Source organism: Gopherus flavomarginatus, chromosome 7, assembly GCF_025201925.1.
Source record: "Gopherus flavomarginatus isolate rGopFla2 chromosome 7, rGopFla2.mat.asm, whole genome shotgun sequence".
Lineage (NCBI taxonomy): Eukaryota > Metazoa > Chordata > Testudines > Testudinidae > Gopherus > Gopherus flavomarginatus.
The window spans coordinates 97,299,258-97,326,073 of NC_066623.1; positions in this window are offsets into that span (position 1 = coordinate 97,299,258).

Consider the following 26,816-nt stretch of genomic DNA (forward strand, 5'->3'; position numbering starts at 1 on the left):
ATTCGGCATTGGTGAGGCCTCATCTGGAGTACCGTGTCCAGTTTTGGGCCTCACACTACAAGGAAGATGTGGAAAAATTGGAAAGAGTCCAGCAGAGGGCAACAAAAATGATTAGGAGGCTGGACCACATGATTTAGGAGGAGAGGCTGAGGGAACTGGGATTATTTAGTCTCATTCTTCTCTTCTGAAGTGGGGGAGGGGATTTTATAGCTGCTTTCAACTACCTGAAAGGGGGTTCCAAAAAGGATGAATCTAGACTGTTTTCAGTAGTACCAGATGACAGAAGAAGGAGCAATGGTCTCAAGTTGCAGTGGGAGAAGTTTAGGTTGGATATTAGGGAAAACTTTTTCACTAGGAGGGTGGTGAAGCACTGGAATGGGTTACCTAGGGAGGTGGAGGAATCTCCATCCTTAGAGGTTTTTAAGGTCAGGCTTGACAAAGCCCTGGCTGGGATGATTTAGTTGGTATTGGTCCTGCTTTGAGCACGGGGTTGGACTAGATGACTTCCCGAGGTTCCTTTCAACCCTGATATTCTGTGATGGGTGCCCAGTCACAGGAACAGAGAGTCACTCAGCACTATGGCTGTATGAAACATTCACAACCAAACCCAAACCTCACCTTTTCCCAACTTTCAGGTTTTGTTACCAACTCAGATGAAGTTTATCTAAGTGTTTGCATGAACTTGACTGGTTAATGATCAAGTGTCAAAGCCTGGCTTGACTCAGCAATTTTGACTGTTTCGTTTTGAGTTTGTTGGAAGAAAAGATGATGGCAAGAAAATGTTCACATGAGCCCCAGTTAAACAAAAACTACCAACCTTCAGAGGGATCACCAATTTGTACTGAAGTCACACTCTCTGCCTCACAGGGAATTCTGGTTGCTGTCATTGGGGGAGCTGACTCTAGGTGCAGCAGAACCATTTCCCCATTCTTGAGCTGGAACTAGGGGTGCTACCACATCCTCTCGCTTGAAGTAGTTTCCATCATATACAAGGTTTACAGTTCGGTTCAATATCTCTCAGCACCCCAACTATACAAATTGTTCCAGCGCCTCTGCCTGAGCAGCACTAATTTTACTAACACCAGTCTACAAAAAACCAAAAATGTCGGAGACAGACACTTCCACTCACACAGCTTCAGGAACTCGGTCACCACCAATGTACCTTACTCAGAAAGCTGAGGTAATGGGTCTTTACTTTTCACAGGAAAGAGTCTAGACCAGGGGTCGGCAACCTGCAGCACGCGTGCCAAACATGGCACGCGAGCCGATTTTGAGCAGCATGCAGCCGCCTACCACAGTCCTTGCCATCAGCCCCCACGCCCACCGCTCTCCCCTGCGGGGGCAGGAGGCAGAAGCTTGGTTCTGCGGCAGCCAAGCTTCCCCCTCCCCCACTTCTTCCCCCAGCGTGGTTCTTTCCTGCCCCCCTTTCCCTGCGCCAATCAGCTGATGGCCCTAGCGAGGCGGCAGGGGGAAGAGCAACAGCGTGCAGGCAGTTCCCCAGGGGAGACAGAGAGAGGTAGGGACGGAGCCTTGGGGAAAGGGGGGGGGTGAAAAACAGGCATATCCCTTCCAGCCCCCTGCAATGATCCGCTCAGGGCAGGGGGCTGGGAGCACCCCTACGAGCAGAGCACCCCAGTCCTCTGCCCTGACCCCCCACACACATTCAGCTTTCTGCCTTGCAGCCCCCACGTCCCCCAGCCCTCTGCCCTGAATCCCCTTACCCCAACACACACACACAGCCTTCTGCCCTGCACCCCCCACACATCCAGCCCTCTGCCCTGACCCTCCCCATGCCCAGCCTTCTGCCCTGACCCTTGACCCCCACACACACCCAGCCCTCTGCCCTGACCCTAGACCCCCCCACCCCAGCCTTCTGCCCTGAACCCCCTCCCCCAGCCCTCTGCCCCGACCCCTGAACTCCCCCCGCCCCAGGTCTGGGGTCCTGGCCACAGGCCCTGCTCAGCCTGCTGCCAGTCTAGGTGAACAGAACCCCAGGTTGGCAGTGAATTGAGCAGGCTGGCGGTGTAAGATCAGCATTTTAATTTAATTTTAAATGACGCTTCTTAAACATTTTGAAAAAACTTTGTTTACTTTACATACAATAATTTAGTTATATAATATAGACTTACAGAAAGAGACCTTCTAAAAAAGTTAAAATGTGTCAGCACACGAAACCTTAATTTAGAATGAATAAATGAAGACTCAGCACACCACTTCAGGGGTCAGCAACCTTTGAGGTCTAGACTCTTCTACACTATACACCATATTAGGACCCAAGTCAACATACATCATTGTCAGAATCCTTCAGGTACATAGGGTTGGGAATTACTTAACAGATTGATTGTTTAACCATCAATATGAATTCCTACAATCCACAAACGTTCACTACACTTTTTAAATGGACTTTTTAAAAGGAGTCTGGCCAGCTTTTGAAAATCCATTTATATTTTAGGTTCTGGTAAAAGTATCACATTGCACTTGTTCTTCTCTTGGGCCCTGTTAAATGTGCCCATTTCATTCTTTTTTCAGTTTAAAGGAATAGCTGCTTTTATAAACCTATGATTCTACTATAAAGATATCTGTGCTCTTAAGAGCATCACAAGTGCTTCTTGGGATGAACAGATTGTGTGTACTTTACCCATCACTGCAGCATTACAACCACCACTTTATGGATTACACACCTATGGTTACTGGCAACACACGTGGCTGCAGAATCACCCACATTGAAGTTAGTCTTTCAGAGGTGTAGATATGGTATGTTTACATCACAGTAAAAAAACCCTGCAACATCAAGTCTCAAAGCCTGGGTCAATTGACTTGGGCTGTGGGGCTAAAAACTGCAGTGTAGCCATTTGGGTTCGGGATGGAGCTGGGTTCTGAGACACAAACCCCTCACTAGGTCTCAAAGTCCAGGCTCCAACCTGATCTCAAATGTGTACACCACAATTTTAGCTCCCACATCCTGAACCCTGTGAAGCTGAGCCAGCTGACCCAGGCCAGCCGCAACCATGCGATGGGTCTTTTATTTCAGGGTAAACATGCTTTAAATGAACAAATTGAGAGGGGTAGAGTAAGCAAAATCTTTTCAGAGGTTGTGAGCTTTAGACTCCCATACAAAGACATTCTGATCATAGCCCAATGTATCATAGAATTATACTACAGCACTGATCATTGGGAACTATTGAGCACTGCGTTTTATGAAAGCTTCACAAATACACAAACATCATAACGTGCATATTAAATAATACTGAACTTGTACTGCACCAGCATCCAAAGACTCCAATCAGAGTTGAGACACCATTTCACTAGATACTGTGCAGGGACACACAAAGACATTGTCCCCACACTGAAAAGCTTATGGCTCCCACATCTCATTTCTTACAATATCTATAGCCTAGCTTCTGCTGACACTGCCTTTGGAAATGCTACAGGAATTCAGTGCTGTCTAAAGTTACCCTGGCTGCTTTATTTAACGTACTCCATTTTTTTGGTTCTATAAAATAATTAAAATGGACAAAGCAATTAAGATGCCTTTGAGGCAGCCAGTTAAATATGAGGAAGGGGGAGAAGGAAATGTCAAAGATTAGCCTTCCAAGTTCCAGGCCAATGCTACGAATAAGTGTTCTTTAAAAAAAAAAAAAAAAAAAAAAGCCACGGGTAATACACCACGTGAGCAGGTAAGAATAGCCTTGCATGTGGTTTGAGAGCCGTTCTTTATTCATGTCCATCCCAAGGTGGTGCAACTGTACAGCTGGGACATACTTAGATAACATTTTTACGAGCTTTGGAGGTATTTCAGCAGGTGAGGAGAGCATTCAAAAAAAGGGCTGCTAGAAGGTTAGCCTCGGCAGCCTTTCCCCTAAATAGGTTGAACCACTGTGCCTGCAACCTACGTGGCCTTTTCCTAAGATAGGTCAGCTCACTGCATCCAGCATTCATGGCCTTTCATCTGGTTACATCAGCTTGCTGTGTATGCAGCATGTGTGACCTAACACCTGTCCTCTGGACAGGCCCAGCCCATTATGCCAGGTGTGTTTTCTGACTATCAGAGCTTATCATCATAAGTAAAATTACACATGGGTACCTTATCATCAGAGAGTACCTGTATTTTTCAAAAAGGGTTCAGAAAGTGCCAGTAGTTCATTAATTTACTTATGGTGTGTGCAACCAACACAGCATACCAAATCATCTATTCTTTACCTACCTTTATCTATCTTGATTTACACACATACCCTAACATCTACACAGTTCTCTGTATAAATACCTGAACACTTCAGTAAGCACTAAAAAGTTTTTGCATTTATTTTTAAAATATGCACTATACAGACTGCAAAAAAATTAAACTGATCTAGTTTAAAATCAGTGGATCATCCCTGGTATAGCTTCTGTACAACTCGACTATGTTCAGTGGAGTTACAATCAGGGATTTATGTCCCACTTAGTTTAACAGGACAGAAAATGTTAAACCTATCTGCAGAGCCACGCTGTTAAATTCTTAACCTTTGAAATAATGACACCTTTGAAATATACTAGCACCATTCAGCACAAGTGCTGTTGCAGGCATTCAGTGTTGTGTGACTATATTTCCAATTTGGAAAATTCAGTCCTACAATATATATCCTGTTGCTCTCTCGCTAAAACACATGGTGCCTTATTTTGCAGGATTTATATTCCTATCAATATTTGTAAAAAACAGGCATGGCTTTTACTGCAAATCTGTCTCCCATGCTGGGTAATAGGCCAATAAATTATATTTAATGTCTGTAGAGTTATAGAAGCAGCCTGGGAGAATTTGTCTGAGTTTTATTTCTGAAAGTTACGGTGGTCTCCACATTACTTTGGCATTTATTACATTAGTTTAAGGAAGGTGAAAGCACCAGTTACTATTTTAGCAGCATGCAATGCCAATATTTGTTTACAGAGGAGACAGTGTAGCCTAGTGGATAGTGACTCAGGGGACCTTGGGGCACTTCCTGGCTCTATTATTGCTTTGCTTGATGACCTCAGGGAAGTGACTTCCCTTCTCTGTGCCTCAGTTTCCTCGCCTGCAAAATGGGGATAAATCACACTGACCTCCTTTGTAAAGAGCTTTAAAAACTATGGATGAAAAGCACTATATAAGAGTGAAATATTATTATATGATTTTTTCCAGCACCAAGGACAATCAGTGCCAAACCTTCATAACTTAAATGGCTAGTGACAGATCCCAAGAGGTACCAAGCACCTGAAATTCATGTTGACTCCACTTATAGTTGCAGAAGTTCAACCTCTCACAGAATCAGGACCTAACATGCAGTACATGACACTGAAAGAGTGCCCATCTGTGTGAAACAGCTGTAAGCAAGTTCTTACATTTTAATCTGCTCTTTTACAATTTTTTTGAAACAAATACCATTACAATCCATGTATTAGTCAGATTAAACATCCTCCTACACTCGGGTGCTCTACAAAACTTAAGACAATAATTCATACCAAAATTTTAAACTGTAACTCATTCATCAGATTGCCCCAAAATAACCCCTTAAACAAGGAAGTCCATTAACAACTCCATCCACGCACCTCCTTCCGAAATGCCCATAAAGTTAATAAATCCAGTCTCTGATGGACCAAACCCAAAGATCCTGCACAGACCATGCCCTGTCGGCATGCTACTCTTTTAAAGTAGCTTAGCTGTAATTATTGTCAAGTCAGGATTTCACAATATTTTAAAACTGTATTTACTGATACATCTCTACACTGATATAACACAAATTCAGATATACGTGATAAAGCAGTGCTCCAGGGGGAGGGGCTGGCACTCCGGTGGATCAAAGCAAGTTCGATATAACACAGTAAGATTTTTTGGTTCCCGAGGACAGCCTTATATAGAGGTAGAGGTGCATTTGGTTAGCAGAAGTGCTTGAATTTTCATTTGGACCCTTAAGGAAATGCTTTTGCAGCTTATATACAAGCAGTCTAAGCCCGACTGACTGGAAAAAAAGAAAATGAGTCAAATAAACACATTACTCATATCTGAAAATAAAGTCATGCTTTAGGTACACGTGACAGGCCTCTGTTGTAGCCCGTGCATGCCTGGCTCCTCCTATGCTATTTGCTCCTAGTGGTTCTCCCCATATGGTTTGATAGACAAGGTACCTTCTGGATACTGACTGCCAAGTACAAGGAGCTTTAGATTCTGAATGGAGAGGGATTTGCTAAATAAAGCTTAAATCCATCAGATTCATCCCCAGTCAGGATATGGCAACAATAAATCCCATCGTATTAATGGAAATAACTAGGTAGCCAATGAATTGTTTACATATTAGCATTCAAGGTTTGACAACCATTTCATGAATTTAAATGTTTACTAAAAATAAGCTCATACATTTATGCTAGTTTAAATGAAAAACAGAACCTTTATGAAAGAGGCCTTATGTGCTGAATGTCTAATTAGACATGAGAAGCTGTATTTAAGCAGATTTCATGATTCCTCTCCATTTGCTTGGAAAACAGATTTCTCATGATTAGTGACTATTTGTGCATTCTGATAAGAATACCATTGTGCAGAGGCTGGTTTTGGATTTCCACTGTGTAGTACTCTGCAGACTGATATTCATTTGCTTTGGGTTATAAATTACTGTAGGCAAGGGATTTTAGTTTGCCATTTAGTGTACTGTGGATAATGAAATTTACATTTCACTACAAGAATTGAAAAAGAAACTATCTAGGTTGGTATAAAAACATTGACTCAAGTGGCCCTTTAAAAAAAAATAGCTTGTTTCAAAGGGTTTCTGTAATGTGAACTAATTTGTTATTGTCTGTGCTAGAAAAGACATCCTCACTAGAACCCTTTTATCCAAGACTATCTTCAGACTACAGAGCCAGGGAGAAGTTGATTAGACAGTCGATTGGAAACACAGCTCTTCAAATACACTTGTGCAATCTAGAAATGCAGCCATGTTTGAACATAAAACAGTAAAGGCTATATAATGTAAATCAACTGAGCCACCCAGCCTGTCTAACTCGTGTCAGAGTTGATTAGCATGAGCTTTTCAAGCTTCTTGGGTCTGAAGTACAAATGTTTTACAGTGTATTTGAAAGTCACCCCCCTTTTGTATGTAAAAGATAGAAGCTGGGCATCTTCTAAGAGCTTACGAAAATGAAACCTGACAGACACCAGTCTCTGATGTCTTTGGTTCATCCCTGTATGTCAGTACAATGAGGTAATTGACTTCCAAGCAGAGCACAGGGATATAAACTGAATTGTTCAATTACACTTCACAACATTCATTTCTCTTATGTAGAGCTGTGATGTTTTATACTATCATCATAAACCTACACAAAACTGATCCCAGACACAGAAAGTTCTTCCAATCCCCCTTTACTGTCACTCTGTGACACACACACAAAGTTCCTATTCAGGACGCAGCTGCTCCATTAATTCCCTGAAGTTTCTGGCATACCTTAGTTGCAGCCTGAAGGGTTAGGTTTTCCCCCATGGATAATGAACAACCGTATACTTTTCATCTGAATGACCTATTTTGAGATTAAAAGAAACAAACCAAACAAGAATAAAAATAAAGTCTCCAAAGAGACCACAACACCTGCCCCTTCTCTACAGTACATGCCACTCAAGCCCTGCCCCACAAAACGGCCCTGCCCCTGCAGACAAAGGGCTACTAGAGACTTTCAGTACACAGAAGCCATAACCATAGCACTTAAATAGCTACAGACACCACATGGAGGTCCAAGCAGAAGCTCCTTTGTTCAGACTCCCTGGCTGCTGTTTGCTCAGTCATCCTCTCACTTCTTGAGTGATAACTAAAGTTTCAAGAGACCTCATCTCCCCTTTAGGCACCAAAACAAGTAGCCACACACAGGGTGCTGAGTTCTTCTGAATATCCTTCTTTAAGTTCCTCACTGCTCCTCTAGCAGGGGAGAGTAAGAGGATATTATCCTTAAAGGATATATATTTAAAGTGACAAGGGCCAGCTGTGCCCCTTGATAAGCCCAATATCTGATTTCTGTTTATTGATAGTTGTGCTTAAGATTTTTACTATATTTTCTCACTGACAAAGTTATTTGAAATAGAAATATGCAGCGATTTAAAACCAATTGGAACAAGCAAAGGCTTAACTAAACAATAAAGAAAGTTAATTATATCATAGACTCAGGCTCTGCACATTGCTGGTCCACAAATAACTGCATAATCTTATTACTGTTACCCTCATCTTTCTGCACCCTCCCCCCGTTTTGTTACCCTCACTTCTTGCATTTTAACCAGACACAGATGCACATGAGCAAAGCAGGTCATGTGAGTAAAGGTATGTACTGTGCATAAGATCTCAATCCTGCAGTGAGCCATGAGAGTGGCCAGCCCATCTTGCAGGATTGGGGGTCTTACAGGGTTTGGGACAGGGACAATGACATTCTATATGATTGTACAGAGCCCAGTACCCTGGGGCCTCAGTCCTCATTGAGGCCTCTAAAGATTATTGACATACAAATAATAATTATAGTTCTCTACTGGTACAATAGAATTTGAAGCCACTTCTACCTACTGATGTAATTTCTGTTTCTCATATGAAACGAGTAAATATGTAACTATAACTTTTTCATTCCTGGTATTTAGTGCACTTAAATGTGCAACCTTCAGACACAACATTTTTAATAAAAGGAGTACTTGTGGCACCTTAGAGACTAACAAATTTATTTGAGCATAGGATTTCGTGGGCTACAGCCCACTTCATTGGATGCATGCAGTGGAAAATACAGTAGGAAGATACATATAGACCCATCCACTCCCAGTCTTTATTCAAGCCTAATTTAATGGTGTCCATTTTGCAAATCAATTAATTCCAATTCATCAGTCTCTCATTGGAGTCTGTTTTTGAAGTTTTTTTTGTTGTAATATTGTGACACCATTAAATTAGGCTTGGAGTGGATGGGTCATTACGCAAAGTAAAATTATTTCCCCATGTTTATTTCCCCACCGCTACTGTTCCTCACAACTTCTTGTTAACTGCTGCAAGTGGACCATTTTGAACACCTCTACAAAAAGTTTCTCTCTCTCCTGCTGGTAATAGCTCATCTTAACTGATCACTCTCGTTAGAGTGTGTATGGTAACACCCATTGTTTTATGTTCTGTGTGTGTGTGTACCAGCGTCTGTCCTCTCCGGCAGCCTGCTCCCAACTGAGCGCTGGGGCCGGGCTTTTATACTTCCGGGGGGCGGGGACAGGCAGTGCTGACTCCGCCCACTGAGGCACTTGCTCTGGCTCGTCCCTCTCACACACACACACTCCTTCTTACTGTATTTTCCACTGCATGCATCTGATGCCAAAGAACAACTGCAACTTCAATCGCTGACTTGTTATCAAAAAACAAGATCCTCCTGTGTCCTTAAGCAGGTCTGCAGCTACAGAAGTTTAGGGGGATGAAGACTGAGGGCCCAAATGGAAAAAAAAGTCAGTGAAATTGAAAGTGGGTTTGCTTGGAAAACTCTAAAACCTACTGTAAGGAGGCGCCCTGGCTCCCCGCCGCGCCTGAGAGGGACGAGCCAGAGCAAGTGCCTCAGTGGGCGGAGTCAGCACTGCCTGTCCCCGCCCCCCGGAAGTATAAAAGCCCGGCCCCAGCGCTCAGTTGGGAGCAGGCTGCCGGAGAGGACAGACGCTGGTGCCCGGGCTCCCGCCGGGCCCAGCCTGCCCACTACCCAGAGGAGCGCTGGCATGACCTGCCCCGCTCCTCTGGATAGTGGGCGCGGGGCAGGTCAGGCCAGCGCTCCTCTGGGTAGTGGGCGCGGGGCAGGCTGGGCCCGGCGGGAGCCCGGGCACCAGCGTCTGTCCTCTCCGGCAGCCTGCTCCCAACTGAGCGCTGGGGCCGGGCTTTTATACTTCCTGTCCCGCCCCTTGACTTCCAGGGGGCGGGGACAGGCAGTGCTGACTCCGCCCACTGAGGCACCTGCTCTGGCTCGTCCCTCTCAGGTGCGGCGGGGAGCCAGGGCGCCTCCTTACACACACCCCCCCTCAAGGCTGGCTCCCGGGCAACGGGGCCAGGCTCGTCCATGCCCCCCAGGCAGGAAAGGAAGTCTGCATTGGCGTGGTCCTTCCCCGCCCTGTGGCGGACGGTGAAGGCATAGGGCTGCATGGCCAAGTACCACCGTTGAAGCCGCATGTTGTGGTCTTTTATGTGGCATAGCCATTGGAGGGCGGAGTGGTCAGTGACCAAGGTGAACGGGGCCCCAAGGAGGTAGTAACGCAGGGCATCGCAGGCCCACTTCGCCGCAAGGGCCTCCTTTTCGACGACTGCGTAGTTTTGTTCTCTGGGGAACAGCTTCCGGCTGATGTAGAGAACCGGATGCTCCTCCCCATCCACCTCCTGTGAGAGGACAGCCCCGAGCCCGACTTCCGATGCATCTGTCTGTAGGACGAATGGTCGCTGGAAGTCCGGGCTAAACAAGACTGGCTTGCTGCAGAGGCTTGCCTTAAGTGACTGGAAAGCCTCGTCACACTCGGAGGTCCAGCGTACGTGTCACGGGCTGTCCTTGGTGAGGAGCCCGGTCAAGGGGGCGGCCATCGCTGCAAACTGGGGAATGAACCGCCGATAGTATCCAGCCAGCCCCAAGAACTGGCAGACTTGGCGCTTCGTGGTTGGCGGTGGACAGGCGGCAATGGCCTGAACCTTGTCCACAAGAGGTTTCACTTGTCCATTGCCAACAGTATACCCCAAGTAGGTGGTCTCTCGCCAGCCGATGCGGCACTTCTTAGGGTTGGTCATTAACCCAGACTCCCGCAAGGACCTTAGGACGGCGGCGACCTTGTCCAGGTGGGTTTCCCACTCCCGACTGTAGATGACCACGTCATCTAGATAGGCTGCGGCGTAGTCGTGATGTGGTTGGAGGAGGCGGTCCATCAAGCGCTGGAACGTTGCGGGTGCCCCATGAAGGCCGAAGGGCATCCGCGTGAAGTGGTACAGGCCGGTCGGAGTGGCGAACGCGGTTTTCTCCCGGGAGGCCGGATCCAGGGGAATCTGCCAATACCCCTTGCTTAAGTCCAGGGTCGTGATATAGCGGGCCTCTCCCAACCGAGCCAGCAGCTCGTCTATTCGGGGCATGGGGTAGGCGTCAAATTTGGAGACGGCGTTAACGCGCCTAAAGTCGATACAAAAGCGCTGGGAGCCATCGGGTTTAGGCACCAGGACGATGGGACTACGCCACTCACTTTGTGACGGCTCAATTACTCCTAGGTCTAGCATCGCCCGTACCTCGTCTTCAACGATTCGCTTTCGGTGATACGGCAGGGGTCTGGTCGTGGCCCGGATCACCACCCCCGGCTCCATCTGAATCTGATGAGAGGCCATGGAGGTGTACCCCGGCTGGGCCGTAAAAGTACGAGGGAACGCTTGAAGGAGGCAGCGGGTTTGTTCAAGCTGCTCTTCTGTCAGCGTTTCCCCAAGCTGGGGTCCCTCGGGGTCTTCCTTGGTGTGTACCTGGGGCCCTAGTTCAGGTTCTGGTGGACAGGGATTGATCAGCAACCCTTCTCGTTCCCGCCAGGGCTTAAGGACGTTGACGTGATACCGTTGGAGCTCTTTCTGTCGGTCGGGCTGACGAATTTCATAGGTGACGGGGCCCACCTTTCGCACCACCTCGTACGGGCCCAGCCATCGAGTCAGGATCTTTGACTCGCTGGAGGGGAGGAGGAGTAAGACCCGGTCTCCAGGTTGGAAGTCCCGGGTGCGCGCATCTCGGTTGTACGTCTGGGCCTGCATCTCTTGGGCGGCTTTTAAGTTTGCTTGTGCCAGGGTCCCAGCCTGTTTGAGACGCTCCTGGAGCTGGATCACATATTGCAGGAGACCCTGGGCGGGTGAGGGGGTTTGCTCCCAGGTCTCCCTCATCAGGTCCAACAGGCCCCGCGGTTGGCGACCATACAATAGTTCGAACGGCGAGAACTTGGTTGAGGCCTGGGGGACCTCTCGCACCGCCAAGAGCAAGGGCGGGAGTAGCTGGTCCCACCGGCAGAGGTCTTCTGGGGGGAATTTCCGCAACATATCCTTTAGGGTTCGATTGAACCTCTCTACCAACCCGTCGGTTTGGGGATGATACACCGAGGTTCGCAGTTGCTTGATCCCCAGGAGCCTGCACACCTGCTCCAACAGCCGCGAGGTGAAGTTGGTCCCCTGATCCGTGAGGATCTCCCGAGGCAAGCCGACGCGGGCGAAGACCTTAACCAGTTCGCCTGCGATGGTGCGGGTGGTGATGTTACGGAGCGGGATTGCCTCGGGGAACCGGGTGGCATAGTCCAGCATCATGAGTATGTACTGGAACCCTGCAACACTCTTAGGGAGGGATCCCACCAGGTCCATGGCCACCCGCTCGAAAGGGGTCTCGATTAACGGCATCGGGACCAGTGGTGCCTTGGGCGTCCTCGCCGGCGCGGTCAACTGGCAATCTGGGCACGAGGTACAATAGTCCTTCACCTCGCGGTATATCCCCGGCCAATAGAAGCGCCTCAATATTCGGGCTAGGGTCTTTTCGGTACCCAGATGTCCGGCAGCTGAGAAGTCATGGGCCAGTTTCATGACCGCCCGCCGATGACAGCGGGGTACGAGGAGTTGTGATCGGGGCTCCCTGGTGTGTGGGTCCCTCTCGACCCGATACAAGCGGTTCTGTCGCAACTCGAAGTGTGGCCACCGGGCAACTCGCCCGGGATCGAGGATAGTCCCATCCACGGCGGCGAGCTGTTCATATGCCTCGCTGAGGGTGGGGTCAGCTCTTTGGTCCCGGCAGAAGTCCGTGGGGGCCGAGGGATCCCTGGCCTCGCCCGGGGAAGCATCGTCCCCATCCTCGGCGGCGGGGTGCTCTGGGGGGTCCAGCTCATCCTCTTCCATTTCTGGGGGCCCCCGCTCATCGTCCTTCCCTTCTGAGGCCTCTCCTTCCAAGGCCGGTACGGGACCCAGGCCGCCTCCGGCATGTCGGCGTAGGACGGCTGGAAACCCGGGCCAGTCCTGGCCCAGGATCACTGGATATGCCAGACTCGGTGCGAGGCCTACCACCATCCGTTGGGTCACCCCGTCTATTGTCAGTTGGGCCCAGGCGCTGGGGTACGGCCGTACGTCGCCGTGGATACATTGCAAGCGAATTTCTCCCAGGCATGCATCCGCCGGGGGACCTAAGTGGTTGCGGATTAATGTCTGTCCACAGCCGGAGTCAAGGAGGGCCACGGTCGGGTACCCCTCAACCACCGCGGGTGCCGTAATCTTGGCGGGCTGTCGGCGACGGGCCCGAGCCTCCCCGGAGCAGACTTGGCCAAAGGTACACTCCATTTGGGGGCAGTCCCTCTGGAGATGTCCTGACTTGCCACAAGAGAAACAAGGCCCTAGGTCCGGTCGTCCTCCTCGGGCCGGATCCTGGGGGAGTCCCTTCCAGGGTTCCAGGGCACCTTCCGAGGAGCGGGAGTTGGGGCTTGGGCCGGCCGTGCTGGTGGGGCTGCAGCCCGGGTGGGTGTCGCCTTCTTCTCGGGGTTAGGGCGTTCGGGCCCCGGTGGGGTTGGTCGGTCTGTCGGGCCCACCGGGGCTTCTGCCGCCAGGAAGTCCTCCATCAGGGTGACAGCGGCGGCCAGTGTTGCCCGTCGATGACGGAGGACCCAGGCTCTTCCTCGCGATGGAAGGATGTGGGTGAACTGTTCAAGGATCACCTGCTCTGCTAGCTCTTCCGACGTTCAACGTTCGGGCTGCAACCACCGCCGGCAGGTCTCCCGCAGCTCCTGGGCCACCATACGAGGCTGGGCCCCCATGGGGTACGTCAGGCCCCTGAACCGCTGTCGAAACGTCTCCGGGCTCACATCGAGGGCGTCCAGGATAGTGGATTTCACCTGCCTATAGTCCTGGGCGGCCTCGGCAGACAGGCCTCGATAGACTGCCTGAGCCACTCCTGTCAGGTACGGGGCCAGGATGGAGGCCCATTGGTCAGGATTCCACCTCGCGACGGTTGCCACCCACTCAAAGGTGACCAGGAAGGCCTCAGGGTCATCACCAGGGCCCATCTTGGTCAGTCAGATCAGTGGGTGGGGCCCCGGGCCGCCATCGGTGCCCCCCGACTGGACCCCCTCTCGGGGCCCCTGCTCCGCTGCAAGGTGCTGGGGGCATTTCAGCTGGAACTCCTGCTGCTGCTGAACCAGGTCCTGGATCAGCTGGCGCTGTTGAGTCCCCAGCTGCTCGATGAGCTGCTGCTGCTGCTGGAGCTGGGCGGCCTGCTGCTCCTCTTGCCGTCGTGACTGCGCCACCTGCTGCCGATCCTGGTTCTCGGTCAGAAGGGCGACGAGTTGGGACAGGTCCATCTCGGGGGAGGGAGCTCCCTCTCCCGCAGCCCCCCGTTCACTGGCGTTAAGGGTCCGCGCCCACATCCTGGGCGATCGTCCCTGGTCAGGTGCCACGTGTAAGCCGGTCGTGTCGGGGCTCGTCCCTCTCAGGCGCGGCGGGGAGCCAGGGCGCCTCCTAGCATGCCGCAGTCTGGATAGGCTTAGCCCCTCTGCAGGTGTTGAGGGGGGGTACAGGGTCTGCAAACAAGGTAGAGCCCCGACCCTCTAGCCGGGATCGGGGCTCTCAAAGTAAATAAGCCCCAGCCCTTGGGCAGGGCGGGGCAGTAGCAGTTTAAGCTCAGGCCTCTAGCAGGGGCTGAGCAAACACAGTATCAGCCCAGGCCCTTGGCAGGGCGGGGCAGTAAAAGTTCTAGTTAGCCCTGGCCCTTTGGATCAGGGCAGAGCAGTGGCAAAGTCAATGGGGCCCAGCCCTTGATTCGGGTGGGGCACCAAACACAAGTCTAGTTAGCTCTGGCCCTCTGGATCAGGACAGAGCAGTGGCAAAGTCAACGGGGGGCCCAGCCCTTGGTTCGGGCAGGGCACCAACACAAGTCTAGTTAGCTCTGGCCCTCTGGATCAGGGCAGAGCAGTGGCAAAGTCAAAGGGGGGCCCAGCCCTTGGTTCGGGCAGGGCACCAACACAAGTCTAGTTAGCTCTAGCCCTCTGGCTCAGGGCAGAGCAGTGGCAATAGGCGGGAAGAGGGGGAGTCTGCCACCCAGTTACGGGTGGCAGGGTGAACGCAGGCCCTCCCACTCCACTGCGTTCCAGTCCGGGGCCCTAGCAGCGGTCAAGATCCGCTGCGGTCAGTGGGGATCCTGGCTGCAACACACTGACATGGGTTCGGGCTCTTCAGGAGCCAACCCAGGGTCGGCTACCCCAGGGCCACTTCCAACCTCCCCCTCTCTGGGTACCTGGTCCTTGCCGGCATCGTCTGGGGGGTCCCAGACCATGGGCTCCTCCACGTACCGGTCGTGGGGAAGCTCAGGCCACTCCTCGGGGTATCGGGCACACGGCAGGTCAGGCCAACGTTCCTCTGGGTAGCGGGCGCGGGGCAGGTCCGGCCAGCGCTCCTCTGGGTAGCGGGCGCGGGGCAGGTCCGGCCAGCGCTCCTCTGGGTAGCGGGCGCGGGGCAGGTCCGGCCAGCGCTCCTCTGGGTAGCGGGCGCGGGGCAGGTCCGGCCAGCGCTCCTCTGGGTAGCGGGCGCGGGGCAGGCTGGGCCCGGCGGGAGCCCGGGCACCAGCGTCTGTCCTCTCCGGCAGCCTGCTCCCAACTGAGCGCTGGGGCCGGGCTTTTATACTTCCTGTCCCGCCCCTTGACTTCCGGGGGGCGGGACAGGCAGTGCTGACTCCGCCCACTGAGGCACTTGCTCTGCCTCGTCCCTCTCAGGCGCGGCGGGGAGCCAGGGTGCCTCCTTACACCTACATACGTGTTTTTTTCCCCCCACCACATGAACCAAGTTCTTTCCTGGGTGTCTGGCTGGTGAGTCTTGCCCACATGCTCAGGGTTTAACTGATCGCCATATTTGGGGTCGGGAAGGAATTTTCCTCCAGGGCAGATTGGCAGAAGCCCTGGGGGGTTTTCACCTTCCTCTTCAGTGTGCGGCATGGGTCACTTGCTGGAAGATTCTTTTCACCCTGAAGTCTTTAAACCATGATTTGAGGAATTCAATGGCTCAGACACAGGTTGATACAAGAGTGGGTGGGTGAGATTCTGTGGCCTGCATTGTGCGGGAGGTCAGACTAGATGATAATAATGGTCCCTTCTGACCTTAAAGTCTATGTCCATTCTCACTATCAATAGCTTCCCAAGACCCTCCTTCCTCAATGTAGTCAGCTCATGTCATAAACAGATAGTAGGAGTTAATAGAACAGAAATACTTTATATCTCTTTTTGTAGGACTGATAAATGAAATTGTTTTCAATTGTTCACTTAATTAATGTAACTTCTGTTCACCATTCACTACACTTGCCTATACTGTAACTTCTGTTCCATATTGTAATTCAAACCCCATTTTAAAACACTCACTCCATTTTGTAAAAGCTTCCTCCAACCTTCATTTTTGCAAACCCTGCTGTAATCTTATTAGTTTAGTTTAGATGTGTGAATGAGGTATGTATGAATGATGGAATCAACCTCCAGCCCCAGCCTGTCCTGATGAGATAAAGTTCAAATACCAATGGCTGAAGACCTAGACAACAGCCCTAAACAAACTAAGAAGCATCCACCCTAAAAAGAAAAGGACAACAGAAGGAAGATCAAAGCCAGGTCCAAGGCTGAAAGTCACGCCTGCAATTGATGGGTGATCAATCTAAACCCAGAGGCAGCGTGACACAGCAAGACCTATAGACTTTGAATCCAAAACTAAAAGCCTATAAAAAAGAAGGGTGAGATGAGAAACTCTGGGTAACATTCTGCTGCCAACATGGAAGAACATCGGTGTCTGCCCAACAGAGATCCAGCTCAGCCTTGTGCCCAGCTTTCCTGGCCAGTTAGCTGTCACAAGCTACGAACCCAAGCTGCAAAATCAAGCCATGAACTTAAGCTATCTTCAGGACTGGTAACTATGCAGCAGCTGCAGAACACCTGATGAATATGGATGTGTGTGTGTGAATGTGTGTATAGGTATTAGGTATAATGTGAATGTGTGTGTGTGTGTATAGGTAATAGGTATAATGTGTGTGTATAAGAATTAAGATATCAGTTATTAGTCAAATTGTTATCATAATAAATGTGGCATCTTTGCCTTGTCCTCTTTAATAAGATCCTGCTGGTTTTTATTGGTCTAATATAATTGGTACAACATTTTGCCTGTAAAGGGTTAACAAGCTGAGTGAGCCTGGCTGTCACCTGAGCAGAGGACCAATCAGGGGACAGGATACTTTCAAATCTTGAGGGAGGGAAGTTTGTGTGTGCTCTGTTAGTTTTTGGTTGTTGTCCACTCTGGGGGCTCAGAGGGATCAGATGTGCAACCAGGTTTCTCTCCAATCTCTCCGATACAGGCTCTTATAAGTTCAGAATAGTGAGTACTAGGTAGATAAAGCGAGTTCGGATTATGGTTGTTTTCTTTATTTGCAAATGTGTATTTGGTTGGAAGGAGTTCAAATGTGTATTTGGCTGGAAGGAGTTCAAATTGGTATTTTGCTGAAAGGATTTTAATTTGTACTTGTATACTTAGTCTGAGAGGGAAGAGAGGGAAAAAGACAGAAAGCATGAACTGGAATTAGCACGGGCTAAACAGAATAACACAGCCAACCCTAACAACCCTTCTCCAGTTATTGTTCCACATCCCAAGAAATTTCCCACCTACAAGGCAGGTGATGACACTGAGGCCTTCCTAGAAAATTTTGAAAGGACCTGCCATGGGTACAGCATCTCTGAAGACCAGTACATGATAGAGCTGAGGCCACTGCTCAGTGGACCCTTAGCAGAGGTGGCGGCTGAAATGCCTAAGGAAAACATGAATAATTATAAACTTTTTCAAACCAAGGCCAGAATCAGAATGGGGCTAACACCTGAGCATGCCCGTCGGAGGTTCAGAGCCCTAAGGTGGAAACCAAATGTGTCATTCACCCGACATGCCTACCACATTGGAAAGAATTATAATGCCTGGATATCAGGAGCCAATGTTCAATCTCTGGACGAGATGCACCTCCTAATACAATTGGAGCAGTTCTTAGAGGGTGTTCCGGAGGAAATAGAAAGGTACATCCTAGATGGGAAGCCTAAAACTGACACCGAGGCGGGGGAGATTGGAGCCAGATGGGTGGAAGTGGCAGAAAAGAAAAGAGCTACTATCAAGAGGAGCGAATACCACAGAAGGCACAACGACAATAAACCTTATACCCGAGGACAACCCAAGACCCCACCTGCAACCCCAGGAAAGCCACTGACTTCCTATTCTCTCACCTCACCTATCTCCATTAAGCCACCTCGGCCCAGTGACCAGTCAGCTGGGCAATGCTTCAGGTGTAATGAACTGGGACATATAAAGGCCAACTGCCCCAAGAACCCCAACCGAGTGCAGTTCATTATATCTCCATCACTCCAAAGATCCCCAGGCCCAGATGCCTCTCAAATACCCTCGGAGCGAAGGGAAATTTTGAGAGTGGGCAGAAAGAAGGTTATCGCGTGGAGAGACACGGGGGCACAAGTGTCAGCTATCCACCAATCCTTGGTGGACCCCAAATTCATCAACCCAAAGGCCCAAGTGACAATTTACCCCTTCATGTCACAAGCGGTAAACTTGCCTACAGCTAAACTGCCTGTCCAGTACAAAGGCTGGTCAGGAATGTGGACTTTTGCAATCTATAACAATTATCACATCCCCATGCTACTGGGGGAAGACTTGGCCAACCAGGTAAAGTGGGCCAAGAGGGCGGGAATGGTTACACGCAGCCAAGCCAGGCAAGCTTCCAGACCCATCCCTGTTCCTGAGCCGTCCACAGGGGCCCTGTCTGTGTTAGCAGAGACCCAGACAGAGGTAGTGGACCCGGATCCCCTGCCAACGACTGCAACAGCCACAGTACCTCCAGTCCCAGATCCGGACCTGGAAATGCAACCAGCACCAAAACTATTGCCAGCACTGAGGCCAGCGCTTACAAACGCATCTTAAACCTCAACGCCAGAGGGCACCAGCGAGCCTGAACTGGCAGAAGCTGCAGACAACCATACCCAAGAGGCTCAGCCAGAGCCTGAAATACCCCCTGGTGCACCAGCAGAGAGCGGTTCACCAGCCACAAAAACAACCCTATGACCTACATCGCTTCCCGAAGGACCAAGCCCAAGTCCACAGTCTAAGGAAGAACTGGTGTCTCCAGCCTCCAGGAAACAGTTCCAGACTGAGCAGGAAGCAGATGACAGCCTTCAGAAAGCTTGGGCGGCGGCACGGAGCTCCCCACCGCCTCTCAACTCTTCTAACCGATCTCGGTTTGTTATAGAACAAGGGCTTTTATATAAGGAGACTCTTTCTGGTGGACACCGGGAAGACTGGCATCCACAAAAACAGTTGGTGGTTCCAACTAGGTACCGGGGGAAGCTCTTAAGCTTAGCCCATGATCATCCCAGTGGCCATGCTGGGGTGAACAGAACCAAGGACCGGTTGGGGAAGTCCTTCCACTGGGAGGGGATGGGCAAGGATGTTGCCAAGTATGTCTGGTCTTGTGAGGTATGCCAAAGCGTGGGAAAGCCCCAAGACCAGGTCAAGGCCCCTCTCCAGCCACTCCTCATAATTGAGGTCCCACTTCAGCGAGTAGCTGTGGATATTCTGGGTCCTTTCCCAAAAAAGACCCCCAGAGGAAAGCAGTACATACTGACTTTCGTGGACTTTGCTACCTGATGGCCGGAAGCAGTAGCTCTAGGCAACACCAGGGCTAAAACTGTGTTCCAGGCCCTAACAGACATTTTTGCCAGGGTAGGTTGGCCCTCCGACATCCTTATGGATTCAGGGACTAATTTCCTGGCCGGGACCATGAAAGAACTGTGGGAGACTCACGGGGTGAATCACTTGGTTGCCACCCCGTACCACCATCAAACCAATGGCCCGGTGGAAAGGTTTAATGGAACTTTGGGGGCCATGATATGTAAATTCGTGAATGAACACTCCAGTGACTGGGACCTAGTGTTGCAGCAGTTGCTCTTTGCCTACAGGGCTGTACCACATCCCAGTTTAGGGTTTTCACCATTAAAGCTTGTGTATGGCCACGAGGTTAAAGGGCCATTACAGTTGGTGAAGCAGCAATGGGAGAGGTTTACACCCTCTCCAGGAACTAACATTTTGGACTTTGTAAGCAACCTACAAAACACCCTCCGACACTCTTTAGCCTTCGCTAAAAAAAACCCTAAAGAATGCTCAAAAAAATCAAAAGGCCTGGTATGATAGACATACAAGAGAGCGTTCCTTCAAGGTAGGAGACCAGGTTATGGTCTTGAAGGCGCAGCAGGCCCATAAGATGGAAGCATCATGGGAAGGGTCCTTCACGGTCCAAGAGCGCCTGGGAGCTGTTAACTACCTCATAGCATTTCCCAGTTCCTCCCTAAAACCCAGAGTGTACAACGTTAATTCTCTCAAGCCCTTTTATTCCAGAGACTTACAAGTTTGTCAGTTTACAGCCCAGGGAGGAGATGACGCTGAGTGGCCTGACGGTGTCTACTATAAAGGGAAAAGTGACGGTGGCGTGGAAGAGGTGAACCTCTCCACAACCCGGGAACGTCTGCAGCGACAACAGATCAAGGAGTTGATGCACTCTCCCGTGAAAGTTTCCCAGAATCAACTGGTTAAAAATTGTCCTTACAATGTGAAGAATCTTGTAGTTTTACATAATTAGTAGTATATGTAAAGGTGTATGTGTTTATTAATCTGTTTATTCTAAAGTTCTAGGGAGAAATCACCGCCAGTGTGGTTCCACACTGTCAGCGATTTGGGGGGGTATGACATGAACAGATAGTAGGAGTTAATAGAACAGAAGTACTTTATATCTCTTTTGCCTGTAAAGGGTTAACAAGTTGAGTGAGCCTGGCTGTCACCTGAGCGGAGGACCAATCAGGGGACAGGATACTTTCAAATCTTGAGGGATGGAAGTTTGTGTGTGTGCTGTTAGTTTTTGGTTGTTGTTCACTCTGGGGGCTCAGAGGGATCAGACGTGCAACCAGGTTTCTCTCCAATCTCTCCGATACAGGCTCTTATAAGTTCAGAATAGTGAGTACTAGGTAGATAAAGCAAGTTAGGCTTATGGTTGTTTTCTTTATTTGCAAATGTGTATTTGGTTGGAAGGAGTTCAAATTTGTATTTGGCTGAAAAGATTTTAATTTGTACTTGTATACTTAGTCTGGGAGGGGGAGAAGGAGGGGGGAAGGTGCATTTTCCTCTCTGTTTAAGATTCAAGGAGTTTGAATCACAGTTATCTTCCAGGGTAACCCAGGGAGGGGAAGCCTGGGAGAGGCAATGGTGGGGGAAAGGGTTTAATTTCCTTGTGGTAAGATCCAGAGGGTCTGGGTCTTAGGGTTCTTCAGGCAAGGTCTTGGGGGGACCAGAGTGTACCAGGCACTGAAATTCCTGGTTGGTGGCAGCGCTACAGGTTCTAAGCTGGTAATTAAGCTTAGAGGAATTCATGCTGGTACCCCATCTTTTGGACACTAAGATTCAGAGTGGGGAATTATACCATGACAGCTCATCTCCTGCTCCTTCTGCAAACCTTAGAGGTTTACAAGAGGAACTCCCCACCCTCAACCCTTACACTGAGGCCAGGACATGCAAAGAGAGCTTCCTTCAGCTCATACCATCTTCAGTTCACTTTCAAGATGCTGCTGGATCAACCTCAGACTCCCCTGCACTACTGACTGCCATAACTGCACACTGAATTTAGAAGAAAATGACATTCCAAAAAGCTACTTCCATGCCAGATTTCAACTCTCTGATTCAGACAGTAGAATGTTTTAAAACTGTTTTTATAATAAAGACTATTTCCCTACTTTCTACCTCTAAAATATCGGAACCATTTTCCTATCTCATCTTAAAAGAAAAAAAAAGCCAGAACTTCTTCCCCTATTATCATGTCAGCATTATAAAACCATTTGCCCTGAGTGTACAAAGGAAACTAAATGTATTTGCTGAGTTGTGGATGGGTGAAAAGACAGTGGTTCTATTTTGTTTTGTCCTTTTCATTCACACACCTCTCTCAGACAAGAAATATAATAAAGGTTTGATAACTAAAAGAAAGAAAGAAACTACAGACAGAAGCATGACATAGTAACCTGAGCACAGGACCGGTTGCCAGGAAGACTTGAGTTCTATCCCCAGCTGTTACCATAGACACAGGGAACAAAGCCATGGAGAGTAAAGCTTCCCTTTTTAAGAAGTGGGGCTGATAATACTTGACTATCCCCAGGCACGCTGGGGGATTAATTAGTTGTTTGTAAAACCTCTCAGAGGCAGAAAGTGATACACAAGAGAAGTGTTATTACTTCAAACAGTTCCGGTAGAAAGTGCACGGGCTGAACTAAAAAGCAATAAGTAGCATATAATAAAAACAAGAGAAGTGAAATTTGAGATAGTTTTTCTTACCTGCAACAGACAGTAGCTGTGCTGACGTTTTTGACAACTTGGAAGGACCTCCTCCCACAACTTTCAGGCATGTGCTTCCTTCACTCTTTTAAAGAGCCCACCAGGTGGTCTCAGGTGATGTTGGGAAAATCTATTATTTTTTCCCTCTTCTTTTGCGTTTGCTTGTTTTGAACATTTATCTGAATTAGATTCAGAGAGATAACTCATAAGAAGCCTTTAAAACAAGACAAAAAAGCCCTTAAACTTGGATAGAGCCATGTGACCACAGCCCTGAAGTGAATAAAGGGAAAGAAGCAGTGTGTTCCAGCTGTAATAGGAAAAGGAAAAATCATGCTTTTTAGGAGCTACCAACAGAAAAACCCAGAATGCAAAGCTTAGAATTAAGGGAAATCCCTCTCTTTCTAGGGGCATTAGAAAAAAAGTTGTAATGCATGTGCATTAAGCGCTTGCAAACCAATGGGTTAGCCAAGTTTTCTAATGCCTTTTGGTATTACTTCCCTGACTTACAAGAGCCAGTTTGTTTTCCTGAAGCTCTTGAGGCTGATGCTAGTACCTGACGTCAGATGGTTTTTCAAGACATAAATTTACCATATAATCTTTTTTCTCTTCAAGTGTGTGACTTTAGAAATCAATACAATGTGTCTTAAAACTACATTTAAAGACTGCCTTCACACAGAGGTGGGATGCAAGCCACATTCTTTACTGCTACTCAAAAACTGAAATAAAAAAGACCTTGCAGTAGGAAAACATTGCACTCCTTCTTCCTGATTAGATCTGCTACTGGTTATACTTTGCAACACTCTGCTACCATGGTGGGCTTTAACACTCTCAAACAACATAGCTACTGGTCCCATGAAGTCCTGTATGAATTAGCTCTATAGCACCTCCCACAATAGAGAGGGTGGACATAAGACACAGCTGTTAGCACAAACCATCCTAAATTAAAAAAACAAACTACAGCTTCCTTAACTTGGCTATTGAGCAATTCTTGTCTGCAGCTCACACAAATTAACCCTTTTAAAATCAATTTTAGTTCTAGCATTCAGATTTTTTTGTTATAAAAAACATTGAGAATTCAGAAGTCTTTTCACATCAGACTATAACCTCCTTAAGGGGTCAAAATCTTCACCAAAGCTACCAGACAGAAGCCATTTATCTACAGGAAGGGCAAGTCTAACTCTATCTTTAGAGAATGAGTGAGAATCAATTAGCAGACAGCACTTCATTTCTTCTCATCTCACCACATGCCCCTCCCTCGCCCATGAAGCTCCCACCATTCTTCCTGACCCCTTTCCATCCTCTATTTTCTGCAATATTTTATTTATGGTTTCCTTCAGATTTTCAGTGCTGGATTTATTGGGTAGTGTTTCTTTAACTGAATGACCCCCAAAGGACTGTCAGATGGGGTCTTTCAGTGCAAGAAGGAGGAATGTACTGTGCTGCACAGTTGTGATCCATGAGCATAACATATCCTAATCCATTAGGACTCAGAAGCCAGCAGCAGTGGAGGGCATCTCCATGAAAATTGGATAGTTCCTGTTATATATCACATGTGTAATCACCCTTTGGAATCTAGTTTGCTTATTCAGAGGTATTCTCTCCTGTTGAATGAGACAAGAACCTAATTTATAAAATGTCCCTAAACACATCAGATGAATTTTGCTTATAAAGCACAATTTTACTGGCAATATCCATAACATCTTGTGACCTTGTGAAATGGGAGTGTATTGTAAATAATAATGTATACTGCTGACAGAGAAGACCAGCTCCCTTCCAGAGGAGTGAGCATGTAAAATGATCTCTGGCTCTTAGTAGAAGGTATGACTAGAGATGAACCTAACTGGGGAACACATGCCTCAGCTAACATGGGTAATGGTTTTAAAATGATAGTATCTATGTAATCCAGTCCCAAATTTGCTCCCCTCCCCCCACTAGCTCTCAAAGTGCATGAATTTCTATACATATATCTGCTTGCTTCTGGTTTTATTTTTATATATTTATATTCATGAGTTATTTTCCCTAAACAATCTATGGTCCCAATCCTGCACGTTATAAAACTGATGTCCATGGGGCTTCATGTGTAGACTCCTATATCTGTGTAGAATCTCCCTGAATTCAATGTTGTAACTTGCAGGAGTGAGGCCTGATTCCATACCAGCTGCTGACATATGTCTGAACTGGAGGACAATCAAAAAGGAGACTTTTTCATTTCCAATGCCTCATCCCTAGAAGCAGCTCCATGGGGGCCCATTTGGAGCCGCTATCCTACTGAAGTGAATGGGGTTCTGTGTAGGTGCAGGATCAGGGCACAATTCCATACTGCTCCACTAACTCACAACCCAGAGAGAGGAAGGCCTAAGATGGTGTTAAACCACATCTATGCCTCCCCACCCCCAGGCTGCTCTACAGTTCTTGGGACCAGAGCAGGACTTGGAAGGCAACTGTATGGCTGTGCTCTGCATTGCCTATGTTAAGGCAATCCTTCCCTGGCTGGAATCAGGGTTTTCAGGATCCCTTTATACCACTCCACCAACTAACCTGGAGTGAAGAAGAGTCGGGGGTGGGGTGGGGAAAGGGTCTCAACCTTAGTACTGTCTTCTCTTTATCAGATTTTTTTTTTTAAAGCTTGATGCTCCTAAGGCCTGAACCCCGTGCAGTTTTTGTGCTGATTTAAAAGTTTTGGTTGAGGGTGTGCTTTTTTTTACCAAAATAGTTAATTCAGTACAGCCTTCAGTCTGAAAACAATTATGCCCATATAAAGGTGCCTTACACAGATATAGCTTATCCCATACATTTGTAAGCACCTTTGTAACAGTTTAACTGCATCAGAGAGTTGCAGCACTTCAATTGTAACAGTTTCAAACCTATGTAATTAGGGTGGTACAAAAACTGCTCTTCACTAGGAAGATTCCATCATATCATCTGATGTCACTCTGCTAACACCTCCCTTTAAAACACTTAGTCCTTGACTGTGTGCATTAGAAGGAAGTTATTTCCTGTCAGTAAACTTCTCTCATGACTTTATTTTTGTTATAAGTAAATCAATCATATTGATCTGCTTTTCTTTATTATATATGCTGCTGTTTATAATTTTATCATTTAGTTCTTGTAGTTAAAATGTATCCTGCATCGTCACATACATTGAGGTGCTGTAATGGGGCAGGCACACCCCTCTCATGAGTGCACCTTTCTGGTTGGTCATGTCCACATTCTTTAGTTCTGGTGATGCCTTTTGGTGGCTCTGTCAGTAACACAGCACTCCACACCATCTGCTTATGAACCAGCACACATCCTTTCTAGGGATTATGGTCCACCAGGACCTATCTCTAGCCCTCCTTGGGTTCTGATCTTTAAGTAGTTCAGCCCTGACAGGGGGCTGTACACCCAGGGCTTCCTCCCCAGAGACACTATCTTCCTGCAGCCCTTCCCAGACCAAGTCCCTACACAGTCCCAGCAACCAGCCAGGAGCTCCCTTAATGGTCTGCCAGTCCCTGCTAGCAAACCATTCATAGGCCCACCACTCTTCCATGTAGCCATGCCCAGTCCTTTCTTTTTCCACTCCAAACAGTAACTAACTTCTGCTTTGCCGCCCAGCTCCTTTTATATGGCCTTCCTGGGCCCTGATTGGCTGCTTTCCCTGCAGCCACTCTAGCCTGCTTGGAGGACCTCTCCACTGCTTCTTCCCTGGGATGGGTGTGGAAGAACGCTGAGGTCTCCATCAGGGGGCCTTTGGGTCTGATCCACTCCATCACAAGGGCACTTAAAAATGAATTGGCATCTTTCTGAATTTGTTACTGAACAAGCTAGATCCTATAGCAACATGGTCTCATAACCTGGTAAGATCACAATTGCCCTGCACGTTGTGTAGGCATTTGCACCAGACTAAAGTCAGTCTTAAAATGCTAGTAAATCAGAAGATGGCATTTTACACCCACCATGTATGCTGCACTGGTGTAAATGGCTACAGGAGGTGTAGGTATTAGTGAATTGATCTCCTAGACCTGGCTGTGCAATAGATTTGTTGTGCGGCCTTAAGCATGTCAATTAACTTTTCCATGACTCAATTTCCTTTCTATTTAAATGAGGGTAATGGTACTGTTGTAAAGTACTTTGAGATTTTGATAAAGGCTGAGAACTTTTAACAGTGTAATACATATAAGTAAAGCTGGTTAGTATGAATGGTGAATCTTGATAAACAAACCACATTGGATTGAAAATGAGAAGGTGGCCCCATGCTGTAAACATTTTTGTGCTTTAAAGAGAAAATTTTATTTGCATGCTTTGTCTCTTAGGGCTTGGCTACACTCGAAACTCCAAAGCGCTGCCACGGGAGCGCTTTGAAGTGCAAGTGTGGTCGCGGCACCAGCACTGGGAGAGAGCTCTCCCAGCGCTGCAGGTACTCCACCTCCCCTGGGGGATTAGCTT